General features: G+C 42.8%; 1 long non-coding RNA gene across 1 annotated transcript in view; it reads left to right on the forward strand.

The window, feature by feature from the left end:
• Positions 1 to 247: 247 nt before the first annotated feature.
• LOC122558519 overlaps positions 248 to 16,999 on the forward strand; it is a 29,110-nt gene continuing 12,358 nt past the window's right edge. The window contains exons 1-2 of the long non-coding RNA XR_006314173.1: positions 248 to 294; positions 378 to 481. This is a non-coding gene — a long non-coding RNA (uncharacterized LOC122558519). The remainder of the gene's footprint in view (positions 295 to 377; positions 482 to 16,999) is intronic.

The raw sequence follows: 16,999 nt of genomic DNA on the forward strand, positions 1-16,999 counted from the left end.
TTAAAGAATGGCTAACCAAGGGAACAGAACGCTGTGTTTGTGCCGGGTGTGGAAATGCCCAGTTTAGTTGTAATTGATCCCAGTGTGAGATGCAAGCACAGTCTAATTCAATTTTAGATTAAGCATTGTAATAGACAAACACTACTCTCTGTTAGTGGTATACCTGTAGTTTAATAGGCATTTCAACAGCTTTATAGTAAAACACCAACTAACCAAACAAAAGCTTTCAATTTCTTTTTACATTTCAGAATAACTTTTCTCAGCACTGTGCCTCCTGGTCTGAAAGTAAAGATGGTAAGCAAAAGACTTGTTAAACTGCTGCAGTTATATTAGAAAACCAATTCACTCTAATATTTAGACCAAATCTTATGTTACAGACAACTCACCAGGTCATTGGGATACTACTGGTTGTAAAACAACAGTTCAGGATAGCCATACCATATGTCAGTGTGACCATCTCTCCTACTTTGCTGTGTTACTGGTAAGTTTTAGACTGATATTCTTTGTATGAGAGATTGTAGTGTGTCTGTCATTGCCAGTAGGCATCTCACTCTTTCCCCTTAATCCCCTCCAAGTATTTCCTCAGTTTAGCATTTTCATCTTCTACAGACTTTTCATCCTTCCTTCACATTCTTCCATGCCTACTGCTTTGCCAAAGTTTCAATGAAAACTTGTCGAGATTTCTGAATATCCCTACACAGAGCCCAAGGACTGACCTTAACTGAGCTACTCAGCTTTCAATTCTCTCTCTCTCATCGATGGGCTTTGAGGATGTAGCAGCTGAAATTGCACAAGACCAGGACGATACTCTTCAATGCAGTTGTGCCACTGGACGTGAAGTACAATACAATTTCTGCCCACGGCTTTACACTGGACACAGGGCCATAGTAACATTGGAGCCAGAATCTGAACCTAGAACAGAGTAACTCAGCTGGCACAGATATCAAAGCCTCACAGCTGATCATCAGTTGGGATCATAACAAAAACGAGTGGTGAGTATCCCATCAGAATCCTTAGTTATGTTTTGTAGACAAGCTCATGAGCGGAGAAGTGAGTTACAACAAAGTTCCTAGCTGCTGACCTCCTCTTGCAGCCACAGTATTTATACAGCTGATCAGTCCAGTTTCTGCTCAATGGTAAGCTCAAAGTCGTAAAAGTGGAGAAATCAACAATGATAATGCCATTGAATGTCGGGGGAGATGGCTAGGTTCAATCTTGCTGGAGATGACCACTATCTGGTGCTTAGTATTACTTTCTACTTGGAGAAAGTGAGGACTGCAGATGCTGGAGATCAGAGTCAAAAGTTGTGATGTTGGAAAAGCACAGCAGGCCGGGCAGCATCCAAAGAGCAGGAGAATGACTGATAAAGGGCTTTATGCCCAAAACTTTGATTCTCTTGCTCCTCGGATGTTACCTGACCGGCTGTGCTTTTCCAGCACTAAACTTTTTGTTACTTTCTACTTGTCAGCTAAAGCTGAATGTGGTCCAGGTCTTGCTGGATATGGACATGGCTAGCTTCAGTAGCTGAGGAGTTTTTCATAATACTGAGACTGATCATCCTCAATGGCAACTAAATCAGGTTAGGCCTCACACACTACCCTGTGGAAGTCCTGCTGTATGTCCTGGGATTGAGATAATCGATCTCCACTAAATACAACCATCTTCCTTTGTGAAATCCAAAAGAACCGCGGATGTTTGAAATCAGAAACAAAAACAGAAGTTGCTGGAAAGCTCAGCAGGTCTGGCAGTGTCTGTGAAGAAACATCAGAGTTAATATTTCAGTTCTGGTGACCCTTCCTCAGAATTGATGTTCTTCTGCGTGTTGATCTTCCTTTGTGTTTGGGATGTCTCTAGCCAGCGGAGAGTTTTCTCCCTGATTCCCTGTGATTAGGGTTTTCCTGAGACTCCATGATGCCCACCCATGGTTAAATACTGCCTTGGTGTCAAGGGCAGTCACTCTCACTTCAGTTCAGCTCTTTGTAAACAGTTGGACCAAAGCTATAATCATATCAGGAGCTGGGGATGCTGTGGTGCCCAAACTCAGTTAGCAACGTATTGCTGAAAGTGCCATTTGAGAGCCCTGTTAACCAGGCCTGCTATAGTTATCAACAATAGACAGCTTGAGCTGTAATTGATCGGGTTGGTTCAGTCCTGGTTACTGTGGACAAGACATATCTGGGCACTTTCCAAATTGCCTTGTAAATGGCAGCGCTGTACCTACACTCAAACAGCTTGGTCAGGGGTGTGGTGACCTCTGGAGATCTTAACCTTTGTGTCCAGGTTAGTGTCCAAGGCATCCACCCACTTCTTGATATTCCATGGAATGAATCAGATAAGCTACAGACTGGCATCTCTGATACTGGGATTGTCAGATGGAGGACAAGGTCGAGCCGAAAATGATGAAAATGCTTCAGTCTTGTCCTTTGCCCTGATGTTCTGAGCTCCCTCATCATTGAGGTGGGGATATTTGTGGAGCCTGCTACTCCAGAGAATTGTCTAATTGTCCACCTCCATTCAGCATCAGGACTGCAGTGCTGAGATTTGACCCATTGGTTGTGGGATTGCTTAGCTCTGTCTATTGCAGGCTGCTTACACTATTTAACATGCAAGTAGTCCTGTGTTGTCGGATCACCAGGTTGGCCCCCCATTTTCAGTGATGCTCATGTTATGTTGATTCACCCTTTTTCCTGGGACCATACTCTGGATTCTGGGAAGTGTATTCTAGCACAACGTAAGCTTTCCCAAGGTTAGTCTGAGATCCAAGCTTGCTCAGCTGCACCAAGCAAACACTACCGTGGGATTATATGATCTCACAGTATACTGTCCTGAGCTATTAATGTCTCACAGGCTTCTTCACGCCACACCATGGCTCTCAGTACTTGTGCTAAATCTTAACTGTGTAACTGCTTGGTATCTACTAACAGCCTTACTCTGCCTGAAGGCAATTCTACGCTCTGGCCTCCTCTCAGTTACAACTCCTGGATCCCAGAACTTTCCTTAAGCCTAACTATATGCAGCTATCAAACAGCACTTGGGACTTTTTCATTATCCCTCACTACAGGACCTTCCTGTAAGTCCAGTCACTTGCTCCGCAGTGCAGTTAATAGTAACCTTCCAACATGGAGCCTGCTTCTCACTCTGTTTCTCTTTCTCTCTCCCACTACTTTACTGACTGAAACTGACAACAACTCTTCAGCTGCATGATTTATCAAAACCCCTCAACAAGCCCAACTCTTGTTCCTAGGTAGGATTGAATTTTGTTCTTCCTTTAACATTCGGCACTGAGGTAAAAATGATATCTTTGTGTTCCAACAATGGACCTTTGTTCGAAAAAAATGTCCCTTTTAGCTGGTTTGAAAAAGTTATTGAGATTTTGTAAGTTGAAATGATTTGGATTCCTATTGGCTTTGATCTTTGAACACCTTGTGCATTGTTTTGGTTTACATCACTTTATTCAATCAGCATGAAGAGACCTTTGGTTTCTTTACTCAAATCATGTTCTAGTTTCTCTGAGAAACATACCACAGCCTTCTGTACACATTCCTTTTCTTCCAAGTGAATTTTTAAAAGTGGGAACTTAATTTCCACTTCTTTCATAATTTCCTCCTACTTTTGTTTTCTCTTAGTTCGCAATTCATTCTCAATTCAACCGCTCTGGTCAGTTTAGTTGCCTCTGTCTCAGAGTTGTCTATAATGCTATATACAAGTTTAACCACTTCACATGATAATTCCATTAATTTTGGAACTTTTCCTCCATATGTTACTGCTTGTTCCTCAGCCTATTGCTTAGAATTCTCTTTATCCGTTCTAAAGTCTGAATTGTTTCTGTCACACTGAACATCTCATCGTTCTTGTTCTCCAACTTGCATTAGCATTTTTTTTAGATTACATTACATTACAGTGTGGAAACAGGCCCTTCGGCCCAACAAGTCCACACCGACCCGCCGAAGCGCAACCCACCCATACCCCTACATGTACCCCTTACCTAACACTACAGGTAATTTAGCATGGCCAATTCACCTGACCTGCACATCTTTGGACTATGGGAGGAAACCGGAGCACCCGGAGGAAACCCACGCAGACACGGGGAGAACGTGCAAACTCCCCACAACTCCCCACAGAGAGTCGCCTGAGGCGGGAATTGAACCCGGGTCTCTGGCGCTGTGAGGCAGCAGTGCTAACCACTGTGCCACCGTGCCATCCTGGTTTTTAATTCTGCTCTGAACCAACTATTCTGAGCCATCAGTGATTCCTTTTCCTGTTCAAAGCATTTGTCATGGAGAGACTTTTGATATTTGGTGTTTTAAACTGAAGATCAATCTGTGTTGAATTTGCTTCCACGTGTTTATCATTGAGACATTGTAAGTTCTCGTTCAAGTACTTTCGTTCCTGTGACCGATGCTGAAGTCTTCTCACCTGTTTGCATTTTTCTTCAACAACATCATTATTTATGCACGAAACTGATTCACCACTTGATCCTTTAATTGTCATTATCAGCAACAACCTTCTTGGGTTTGGCCTCAGTAATTGTGGAGAGTTTGGATAAGACCAGCATGATCAGGAGCTGCAACAAGACACTCAGTGCTATGTGACTGTGCTGGACAACTCATTATCCAATTTAATTTCTAATCCGTCAAAAAGTAAACAAGAAATAATTTACACTGTTTAACTCCATTTGCAAATCACTTTGTAAGTTAACTTTGGATAAGGGAATAGCTTCCTAAATCTTTATTAATACTTTTTATTTGTCAAACCATCTGGAACACAAACTGTAACATCAGCCACTATCAAAGACTGAAGTGTCCCAGTGTCTCTCACAATACTAATTTGTTTCCTCTTTGTGTAGGAGGAGAAAGGGGATAGTTCTCAAGTAGAAATAAAACATCAGGAACTTCCTATAACATAACTCAGTTTAGCAATGGTCAATACAAGAAAGAATCCCTTTAACTGTTTTGAGGCACATTCTAGAAAACTCTGGGAGATTATGTTGCTCTTCTATTGTCTCCGGTCCCATTTCCAGTTACTATGGGGCACCTTGTTTCAAAGGAAATCTGGGTTATCAGGCTTCACTCTCACTCTCAGCATCTCTCATTTTGACTTGAGGAGAATATCCTTTTGGGTGGAAACTTCTGCTCCCTTGAGTGGCATGGGAAAAGGTAAGAAAACTGGGAAAATACAGGGAGAATACAAAAACCAGATTCTCAGTGTTGTGATAAACGTTGCCCGTTTTCCCAACCGTTCACACAGAAAATTCTGAATCTTCTACGAGTGGTCACCATCTTATTTCCATGAAGTTGCATCTCATTATCAGCCCCACTCCCATCACTGTATGCAGCTTCCAGTTCTCCTCCCTGTCCTTGAGAAACTACATGACACCAATTTCCGACATGAATCTCACAGCGGTTACCTGGCAACAGCAGTTCTTTGCTTCCTTCTCCCGGCCTTTGGACAACTCCATCTTACTATCATTTCACTACACGCTCCATAGACACTCCACCCACCTATCGTCCATGTAGGTGGGCATCACCAAACACCCAGCCTCAGCACATCATCACGGCTACTTTTAGACAAATCACACACTTCGTCACCCCCTTCAGACTTCACTTTTGAACTCAGGGATGCTAATGAGCTGTTTGCTTCTGCCAGTTACTTTGCAGACAGGGACACATGAATCTCATACCTCTACAAAATCATGCTTGTGATGGCTTTTAGCTAATTTTCAATCCTTTTGCACATACTTGGAATGTCAGCCTCTGTGGCTTGCATTGCTTTTTTTGCACAGGTGGACAAGCAGGCAGGTTGTCCTGGTTACAAGCAGTGAACTGTTAAGGAAGTGGACATGTTTCTGTACACACCATGCTAGTGGGCAGCACAGTGGAACTGTGGTTAGCACTGTTGCCTCACAGCGCCAGAGACCCGGGTTCAATTCCCGCCTCAGGTGACTGACTGTGTGGAGTTTGCACGTTGTCCCCGTGTCTGCGTGGGTTTCCTCCGGGTGCTCCGGTTTCCTCCCACAGTCCAAAGATGTGCAGGTCAGGTGAATTGGCCATGCTAAATTGCCCGTAGTGTTAGGTATAGGGGTAAATGTAGGGGTATGAGTGGGTTGCGCTTCGGCGGGTCGGTGTGGACTTGTTGGGCCGAAGGGCCTGTTTCCACACTGTAATGTAATCTAATCTGCGTCATACCTGCTGCACGTACCAGCAGCTTATGAGGCTAACAGACTGCATCTGCTTCAACAAAACGGCCATGTCTGGAAGTCAAAATTAATGGAATCAAAGGGGCCAATACTCAGAAAGGGGGTGCTTCACCAGTCAGCCAAAGTCCAACCTCAGTTAGATAGTTAGTCATGGTCTATCAGTCATTTGGTCCGACCAGATATTCCAGGGATCTTTGTCCTTGTAGTTCTGGGCCATGGCAAATGCACCCAGTGCAGATACATCAGCACTGAACACTGTGGAGTCATGAATCCCGGGCTGGGCCATTCTGTGTTCAAACTATCCTCCCACATCAGAACTGTGGGTGGACCACAATACATCCTGGGGGTCTGACCATTAATGGTCAGGGGATGGTCCATTTGAGTTCTGGAGAAACTCAAGATTGGGAACTGGATTCATTGGATGAGATCATTGAGAAAATCTTGGTAGTGAAAGAGGGCAAATCAAGGTCATAGGATGTGACCTCATAGAACATCAGAAGGGATGGGAAGATGTGGGCTTGGGTTGGGGTGGTGCGAGTTTACATGAGTAACAACCACTCTGACCTCAACATTGGGACAATATATGGCCACCAAGGAACAACAATCCACAAAACCATGGAATCAAGGGGTAAATTGGGGACAATATAAATGGGAATAGCAGAATGGGAGTAGAGAGAAGGGTTGCCAGGATCTCATGGATTGCAATACAAAAGGGAACTTGCAGAATCGGTGTGGGGAGGTGGGGGGGGAGGAGAATCATCATGCGCAGCCTCCATGTTACCCATATTGACCCAGAGCTGATATTTTGCCATCTTCATTCCCAAGTTGAAAAGTGTGGTGCTGGAAAACCACAACAGTCCAGGCAGCATCCAAGGAGCAGGAGAATAGACTTTTCGGATATAAAACCCTTCATCAGGAATAAGGCTTGTGGCCCAAGGGGGCTGGGAGATAAATGGGAGGGAGGAGGGTGGGGCGGATAGGTGGGAAGGAAAATGGACAAGTAGGTCAGTTCAAGAGGACAGTGCTGAGTTGGAAGGTTGGATCTGGGATAAGGTGGGGGGAGGGGAAATGAGGAAACTGGTGAAATCCACATTGATCCCATATGGTTAAAGAGTCCCAAGGCAGAAGATAAGGTTTTCTTCATCCAGGCATCAGGTGGTTGGGGTTTGGAAATGGAGGAGGTCCAGGATCTGCATGTCCTTGGCGGGGTGGGAGGGGGAGTTAAAGTGTTCGGCCACAGGGCAGTGGGGTTGGTTGGTGCGCATGTCCCGGAGGTGTTCTCTGAAATGATCTGCAAGTTGTATTTGAACTTCCAAGGTACCTCACAGAAGGTTAAGTCATAAGATAAGATTCCATGTGTTGGAGGTTGTATGTTCACATGGAGTGAGAATTGGCTAATGGGCAGAAAACAGCAAGTGGGAAAACACACAACCAGTGGGATTCCCCAGGGATCAGATGCTGGGACCACAACTGTTTACAATGGATATTAATGACTTGGAGAAAGGAAACAAATGTACTGCAACCTAAATTTGCATATATCATAAAAATAGGTGGAAAGGCAAGTTGGAAGAGGAATACCAAGTGTTTACAGAGACATATCAACCGGTGAAATAATGGACAAAATGTTGGCAAATGGTGTATAATGTGAAGTGTTCATTTTGGAATGGAGAACACAAGTACCTTATTATTTAAATGCAGAAAAACTGCAGTAAACTGCAACACAAAAGGAATTGGAGGGACATGTGCATGAAATATTGAAAACTAGGGCGTAGGTGCAGCAGGTCATCAGAAAGACTGATTAGCTGGCCCTTATTAAACAAAGAACAAAGACAATTTACAGCCCAGGAACAGGCCCTTCGGCCCTCCAAGCCTGAGCCAATCCAAATGTATTGTCTAAACCTGTTGGTCAATTCCTAAGCATCTGTATCCCTCTACTCCCCATCTGCTCATGCATTTATCCAGACACATCTTAAATGAATCTACCGTGCCTGTCTCTACCACCTCTGCTGGCAACTCATTCCAAATGCCCACTACACTCTGTGTGAAGTACTTGCTATGTGTATCCCCCCTAAACTTTCCACCTCTCACCTTGAAAGTGTGACTTCTCGTTAGTGAATCCTTCACCCTGGGAAAAAGCTTGTCACCCTGTCTATACCCTTCATTATTTTGAAAACCTCAATCAGGTCCCCCCTCAATCTCCTTTTTTCTAATGAAACCAAACCTAACCTACTCAACCTCTCTTCATAGCTAGCACCTCCCATACCAGGCAACATCCTCGTAAACCTTCTCTGCACCCTCTCCAAAGCGTCCACATCCTTTTGGTAATGTGGCGACCAGAACTGTACACCATATTCTAAATGCGGCCAAACCAATGTCTTGTACAATGTTAACATGACCTGCCAGCTCTTATACTCAATACCCCATCCAATGAAGGAAAGCATTCTATATGCCTTCTTGACCACTCTCCCCACCTGTGCAGAAACCTTCAGGTTAAAATGGACCTGCACTCCCAGACCTCTCTGCTCATCAACCTTTCCCAAGGCTCTTCCGTTCATTGTATAATTCACTCTAGAATTAGTCTTGCTTAAATACATCACCTTGCATTTGTCTGGATTGAACTCCATCTGCCACTTTTCCACCCAACTCTCCAGTCTATCTATATCCTCCTGTATTTTCTGACAGTCCCTTATGCTTTCTGCTGCTCCACCAATCTTTGTGTCATCTATAAACTTGCTGATCATACCAGCAGTGCCCTCTTCCAGATCATTTATGTATATTACAAACAACAGTGGCCCCAGCACTGACCCCTGTGGAACACCACTGGTCACCTTTCTCCGTGTCGAGAAACACCCTTCAACTACTAACCTCTGTCTCCTGTTGCTCAACCAGTTCTTTATCCACCTAGCTAGAACACCCTGCAAACCATATGACTTCACTTTCTCTATTCATTTACCATGGGGTACCTTATCAAACACCTTATTAAAGTTCATGTATTTGACGTCAACAGCTCTTCCTTCATCTATCAGCTTGGTCACTTCCTCGAAGAACTCTATTAAGTTGGTAAGGCACGATCTCCCCTGCACAAAACCATGTTGCCTATCACTGCTAAGCCCATTCTTTTCTAAATATAAATAGATCCTATCCCTCAGTACCCTCTCCAGCAACTTTCCCACCACTGACGTCAGGCTCACTGGCAAGGATAACGTATTCAGGGGTGGGTGGGGAGGGGGGTGGTTTGAGGTGGATCGAATATACGAGTGGGGATGTCTTTTCATTTTCCACCTGTTACCCAGTAGATAAGTGCCCACATCCAATGGTCTCTGTGTCTCTGCTCAGGCAGCTTCGGGAGGTTTGGAAAGCTCTACCTGTCCCCTTAGGGACAAACCCAACAGCACTGAGGTGAGTGATCTTGGCTGTTTCACAATCGAGAGAAACTTCTTCAGAAAGCATTTCAAAACCCACAGGGGTCAGCCTGCTCTGCATGAGAAGGGTCAAGCCTTTTTCTGCAATTTTTCAAAGGAAAGGAAAATGCCTCCATGTCCCTTTCTCCAAATTTGTGGATTGCTGGGAAAATTTAAATATCACCGGACTTGGCCCTGAGCTGGAGGCAGATCTTTTCCCATCAATATCTTCACTGACTTCCAGGGAATTGTTCCACCTTAGTTCAAGCTTATGGAACAGAAATTCCCTTTCATGCCTTCTACCTGTTCTCCTTTTCTCTTTCCCGTCTTTCCCTTTGGAATTCTGGTTCTGGGCTCATCGGTACTAACTGATTCTTTTGCAAGGGTAACACATCTACTTCCAGTTCTACATTTCCCTGTGTCTGTCTCAACTTGACTTTTCCATAAAACCATAAGGCATAGTAGCGGAAGAATGCCATTTAACTCATGAGTCTGCTTCGCCTTTCAATGAGATTGTGGCTGAACTGATAATCTTCTGCTCCACTTTCCTACCTTTCCCTGTAACCCTTGAGTTCCTCACTGGTTAAAAATGAGTCTATCTCAGCCTTGGATATCCTTAATGACCCAGCCTTAACAGCCCTGTATGGTAAAGTCTCAGAGATACACCACCCTCTGAGAGAAGAAATGCCTCGTCATCTCGCTCTTCAATGTGCAAACACTTTCCAGAAGTGTTTTCTTCAAAAACACTTTCTACTCCTAGACTCTCCCACAGGGGGAAACAACTTCTCCACGTCTACCTGTCAAGTCCCTTAAGAGCTTGTGTATTTCAGTAAGGTCACTGTTCATTCTTCAAGCCTCCAGTAACTTCAGGCCCAACATGCTCAGCCTCTCCTCATTAGACAGCCCCTCCATACCTGGTACCAACCTTGTGAATCTGCTCTGGAATGCCTCCAAAGCCAGTGTATCTTTCTGAGATAAGAAACCCAAAATTGCTCATGACATTCCAGGTGTAGTACAACCAGTGCCTTGTTTGGTTTTAGCAAACTCTCCCCGGTTAGAACCTCTATTTCCTTTGAAATTAAGGCTAATATTCCATTTGCCTTCCTTATTGCCTGTTGAAATTGGAAACGAGCTATTTGTGATTCATGCATGAGGATTCCCAAATCCCTCTGTTCTGTAACTTTCTGTACTTTTGCTACATACTTCCTGCCAAACTACGTATGTTCACATTTTCCCACATTATGTTCCTTAGACTAGATTAGATTTAGATTACTTAGAGTGTGGAGACAGGCCCTTCGGCCCAACAAGTCCATACCGACCCTCCAAAGAGCAACCAACCCAGACCCATTCCCCTATATTTACCCCTTCACCTAACACTACGGGTAATTTAGCATGGCCAATTAACCTAACCTGCACATTTTTGAACTGTGGGAAGAAATCGGAGCATCCGGAGGAAACCCACGCAGACATGGGAAGAATTTGCAAACGCCAAGATTTTGCCCATTCGCTTAATCTATATTGTTGTGCCATCCACAATACTTGCCTTTCCACCTTTTTCTTCTGCTGTCTGCAAACCTGGCTAGAGAACATTCACCTTCCTCATCCAAGTAGATATTATGTTGGATGTAGTTGTGGTCACAGGACTGATCCCTGTGGCACCCCACTAGTCATAGGCTGCCATTCTGAAAATGCCTCCTTTATCCCAACTCTCTGTCTTTGATTAGTTAACCAATCCTCTGTCCATGCTAATGTACTACTTTCAACACCATGAGCTCATCTTTTTAAGCAACCTACTATGATACCTTATCAAAAGTCTTCTGAAAATCCAATGTATTGCATTAACTGCCCTGTTTGTTATCTCCTCAAATAATTCAAGTAAATGTTTCAGGCATAGGATTTCCCTTCCTGAAGCCATTCTGGCTCTCCTTAGTCATGTTATATATTTCTATATACTCTTCTATTACATTCTTTATAATGAATTCAAACATCAGACTTTCTTACGACGTTAAGCGAACTGGCCCACAGTTACCTGTTATTGTCTCCTTCCTTTATTTAATAAAGCTGTTTCATTGCCAGTTTTTCAAACCTCTGGGAACTTTCCAAAATCTGAAGATTCCTGGAAAATTACTACCAGTGCATCCATAATCTCTGTAGCTACTTCCTTTAGTATCCTAGGATCCATCTCATGAGGGGTATCAGTCTTTAGCCCCAGCAGTTACTCTCGCACCTTTTCTCTGGTGATCATTAGCGTATTTATTTCCTCTCCTTCTTTGCTACTTGATTATTTAATAATTTTGGAATGCTATTAGTGTTTTCTATTGTGTAGACTGATGTAATTTTTTTCAACACCTGTGCTCCATTATTATTGACCCAGCCTCATTCTCTAAGGGGCTTACCATCAGTTTGGCTTCTCTCTTCCTTTTTACATCTTTAAAGACGCTCTTGTTGTCCATTTTGAAATCATTTGCAGGTTCACTCTCAAAGTTTATTTTCTCCCTCCTTATTACATTTTTGGTCATATTTTGTTGGTTTTTAAAGCTTTCCAAATTGTTTGGCTCGCCACTAATCTTTGCCACATTGTTCTCGCCTTCCTTCAATTTGATTCGATCCTGAACTTCCCTGGTCAACCATGGTTGGCTTATAATCTTCCTGGGATCCACCTTCCTCACTGGAATATATCTTTACTGGGAGCCATGAACTATTTTCTTTAAGGTCTGCCATTGTCCTCCACCATCATTGCTGCTAAACCCCTTTCCCAAACCACTCTGTCTTCATTCCTTTGTAATTACCTTTATTTAAGCTTTGCAGAGTTGTTTCAGACCCACACTCCTCCTTCTCAATTTGAATGGTAAATCCTACCATATTATATTCATTATTTCTTTAACGCTCTTTTACTCCATAATTATTTGTTAAACTTGTCCCATTACATATCACTAGATCCAAATTTGTCCGATCCCCAGTTGAATGCACATCATATTGTTAGGAAACTGTCCCAAATATTCTATGAATTCTTCCTCATGGCTTCCCCATTTAATCTGACAAGTCTGATTTATGTTAAAATTAAAATCACAAATGATCAATGTACTGGCTTTTTTATATGCCGTCATTATCTCCTGGTTTATTCTCTGTCCCACAATATAGCTATGGTGAGGGGGACTATAGGTTATTCCTACCAGTATCATCTTGTCCTCATGGCTCCCTCTGCCAACCTGACTGCCCCAATCTACATGAAGATTAAAGTCACCCATGATTTTGGTTCGTATAATTTTACTCTTGTGCACAGAAATCTGAAATCATATTTTCCTTTTGTAAAAAGATTATTTCTGCCATAATTACCCTTGTTCATCTAGAATTAGATTTAGGCTTTATTGTCACGTGTACTCTAGTCCATGGATATAGAAGCACAGTGAAAAGTTTACAAAGTCTCCATTCTCGGCACCATCTATGGTTCGATTCCACAAGCATCCATGTATTTATTATGTCCAACGTCAGAGGTGTGCACTGATTCCATTGCAAATGGTTTATGTGACTAGGTGTATCAGTGAGGTCACCGAGGCTCTCGCCAACAAGAGAAACACTTACATCTGTTTTTTCATGGACAGACATCAATAATCTTTGTACTCATGGCAGAGATTACAACCATGTTGATTTGTAAGTTCCCTTCCCAGAAGCTGATTGCTTCAGCAATCACAAAGATCCCATTCCTTCACTGTCCAGCTGCATGTGCATCCTGCAGTTGTGCACCCTCTATCCTGATCACAGCTGTGACTCCTTTAACCTCGGCCAGTCCTCTATGCTAAGCCCTGAGACCATTTGGAGCTAATCTCCTCTGTGCTTTGTGACATTGTGAGGAAACACTGAATTAGTGGGACATAGCATTTCCTGCTCGATCCAAATCAGTCTCGTGCAGTGGAGAAATTGGCTGTGAAAAAGGAAGCCAAGAAAAGAAATTCATAGAATGTTATTCGGATTGTTTCTTCAAACAAATGTTCTGGAGTCAAGCAGTGAGCAAAAGACCTGGTAGTGTACAACAGGATCAGGTTAATTATTAATTTTTTTGGTGAAGGTGCCCCTAGGAACAATGACCATAATAAAATGAATTTTGTGTTCAATTTGAGAGAGAGAGGAGTGGGTCCAAAACCATTTTTGAAAAATCCTAAATATGGGCAATTATGAGGGCATGGAAGTCGGGCTAGTTAAAGAGAATTGGCAAATTAGGATTGGTCAATAGGGATGTAGTGGCAGATATTTCTGGGGCAATTTCAGAATACACAGATGCAAGTAGCAAGTAAGACATATTCCAAGGGCCAGACTCACTAACCATGGATAGTGATAAAATCAAAAGAAGGTGTCAAACTGAAAGAAAAAGCATAAAATTGTGTAAAAACAGGTGACAGGTCAGGAAATTGAGCAAATATAATGATTAAAAATGGAAAGAATTGTAGATGCTGGAAATCTGAAACAAAAACAAAAATATAGTATTGTAGAAATATAGAAAAATAGAAAACAAATAGAAAACCAAACAGGATATAATGAGTGGTGTGTTCAGGATCAGTGCTAAGACTCAACTGTATGTAATTGATAGAAATGACGTAGACAAAAGGGCAGAAGGGATGTTTGCCAAAAGACATAGAGAAGTTAGAGTGAGGGGGCAGAGATCTGGCAATTGGAATATAATGAGGCAAACTGTGAGATTGGCCATTTTGGCAGAAAGAATGAAAAAGCTTCTGATCTAAGAGATTACAGAGAAATGTGTGTGTTCTAATACATGAATCATCAAAGGGTAGTGTGCAGGGAAATCGAATACAGAAATGGGGAGGTGAGGCCACATCTGGAATACTCTCTCCAGTATTGGTCACCTTATTGAAGGGAAGCAGTTTCGGGAAGGTTTGCCAGACTAAGACCAGGAATAGCAAGGTTGACAGATGAGGAAAGGTCAGAGAGGCTAGGTTTGTATCCATGAGAATCGAAAAGAGTAAGAGGTGACATGATTGAAACATATGAGATCTTACTGGGCCAAGACTTGGTAAATGTGGAAAGGATGTTTCCTCATCTGAAAGAAACTAGAATGACAGGTCACTGTGTAAGAACCAGGGCTTTAGAAACAGACGAAGCAAAATGTATTTTTATCAGACTGGAGAGTCTTTGGAACTCTCTTCCTGAAAATGTGGTAGAAGTAGAGTCCTTGAATATCTTTAAGGTAGAGTTTGGTAAATTCTTGTTAAAGCAAGAGGTGAAAGGCTATCAGTGGATTGGGAATGTGGATTTGAATCACGGTATTTTACATTTACAGTGTAAGACAGTTATAGCATTCTAAAAATAATGAGGTGAAACATTGAGGATGGGGAGGAAATCAATCACCAGAGACAAAGTACAAAGGAAACTAATGGAGATAAAGGCGGATAGATTCCCTGGGCCTGATGAATTGCTTGCTAAGATATTAAAGGAATTGTGTCTTTTCCCAAAGGTGGGGCATTTCAAGACAAGTGGGCATAGAAGAGAAAGGTTGTAGAAGGACATGAGGGGCAACTTTTTTGTTCAGACAGTGGTTCATGTGTGCAATGAATATCCAGAGGAGGTGATGTATGTGGGTACAGTGACAACACTTAAAAGAAATTTGGATAAGTTCATGAATTAGAAATGTTTAGAGGGATATGGATCAAGTACAGCAAGTGGGACTAGTTTAGTTTGGGATTATGGTCGGCATGGACGGGTTAGACTGAAGTCTGTTTCCGTGCTGTATGACTCTATGATTAGGTAAGTAGTTACAGAGATACTGGGGGTACTAGCAGTAATCTTCAAAGAATCCTTAGATTCTGTAAAAGTCCAAGAGGATTGGATCCTACACTCTCATTCAAAAAGCAAGGGAGGCAAAATACAAGGTACTTAACCATTTTAAAAATGCGTGTGTATAATAGAGGATATAAAAGGAAAACAGACAGAAATACATAATATCATCGAAAAGAGTCAGCATGGCTTCAAGAAAGGAAAATGCCTAACAAATTTATTTGAATTTAATATAGAGTTCGATGATAAGGAAATAAACAGAATAAGTAGTGAGGAAACAGTACGTGTGATATATTTGGATTTCCAAAACATGTTCAAGAGGTTACTCCACATAAGGCTTCATAACAAAATGAGGGTCCGTGGTGTTGGAAGCAGTGTAGCAAGGGTAGATGATTGATGAATAGAAATCGCAGAGCTGAGGTAAAGGGAGCATTTGTCAGGATAGCACCCAGTAACTAGTGTAATGTCACACTGCAGGCAGTGACCTTCTTCTGCACTGTGAGAATTTTAAGGCAGAGATGATGAGGAGTGTCTTTTCTCAGAGGCACTGCTTTGATGGAACTCTTTACCGCAGAGACCTATAGAGGCTGGGCCATTAAGTACATTCACGAATGAGATAGACAGATTTTTAATCAGTGACAAAGTTAAGGATTATTGGAAAAAGATAAGAAAGTGGAATTGAACATGATCAGATCACCCTTGAACTTATTGAATCTCAGAGCAGATATGATGGGCTGAATGGCTGCCTTCTGCTCCAATGTATTATGATCTTATTAAATTGTGGAACAGGCCCAAAGGCCTGATGGCCTGCTCCTGCTCCATGTCCATCTGTTTATATGTGTCCCTGCCTGCTAGGCCTCAATGTTTAGCAGGTACATCTGGAACCTCCACCAGACTGGGAAGGCTGAATAGGGCCCCAGTGAGAGCTGTATTAAAGCTTCAATTTTAAATGTTTGGATTTCCTTCAGCAGTCCAATACTTGATCTCAGCCTGAGTCCTTGGTTAGCCCCCAATTCCATTCGAGTTATTGTGGTTCTGTTCGCTGAGCTGGGAATTTGTGTTGCAGACATTTCGTCACCTGTCTAGGTGACATCCTCAGTACTTGGGAGCCTCCTGTGAAGCGCTTCTGTGATGTTTCTTCTGGCATTTATACTGGTTCGTCTCTGCCGCTTCCGGTTGTCAGTTCCAGCTGTCCGCTGCAGTGGCCGGTATATTGGGTCCAGGTCGATGTGTTTGTTGATAGAATCTATGGATGAGTGCCATGCCTCTAGGAATTCCCTGGCTGTTCTCTGTTTGGCTTGTCCTATAATAGTAGTGTTGTCCCAGTTGAACTCATGTTGCTTGTCATCGGAGTGTGTGGCTACTAAGGATAGCTAGTCGTGTCGTTTCGTGGCTAGAAATAGAGAACACACACGGATCATCAACGCCACACTAACAGGAATCCGATTCACTAGAGAAGAAGAAAAGGACAACCAACTCCCATTCCTAGACGTGATGGTACAGAGAACACCTAACGGAGAATTCACCACAAAGGTATACAGGAAAGCCACACACACAGACCAAGTCCTGAACTACGAAAGCAACCACCCCAACACACACAAAAGAAGTTGCATCA

The sequence above is a fragment of the Chiloscyllium plagiosum genome, chromosome 17 (genome assembly GCF_004010195.1).
Source record: "Chiloscyllium plagiosum isolate BGI_BamShark_2017 chromosome 17, ASM401019v2, whole genome shotgun sequence".
NCBI classification, from domain to species: Eukaryota; Metazoa; Chordata; class Chondrichthyes; order Orectolobiformes; family Hemiscylliidae; genus Chiloscyllium; species Chiloscyllium plagiosum.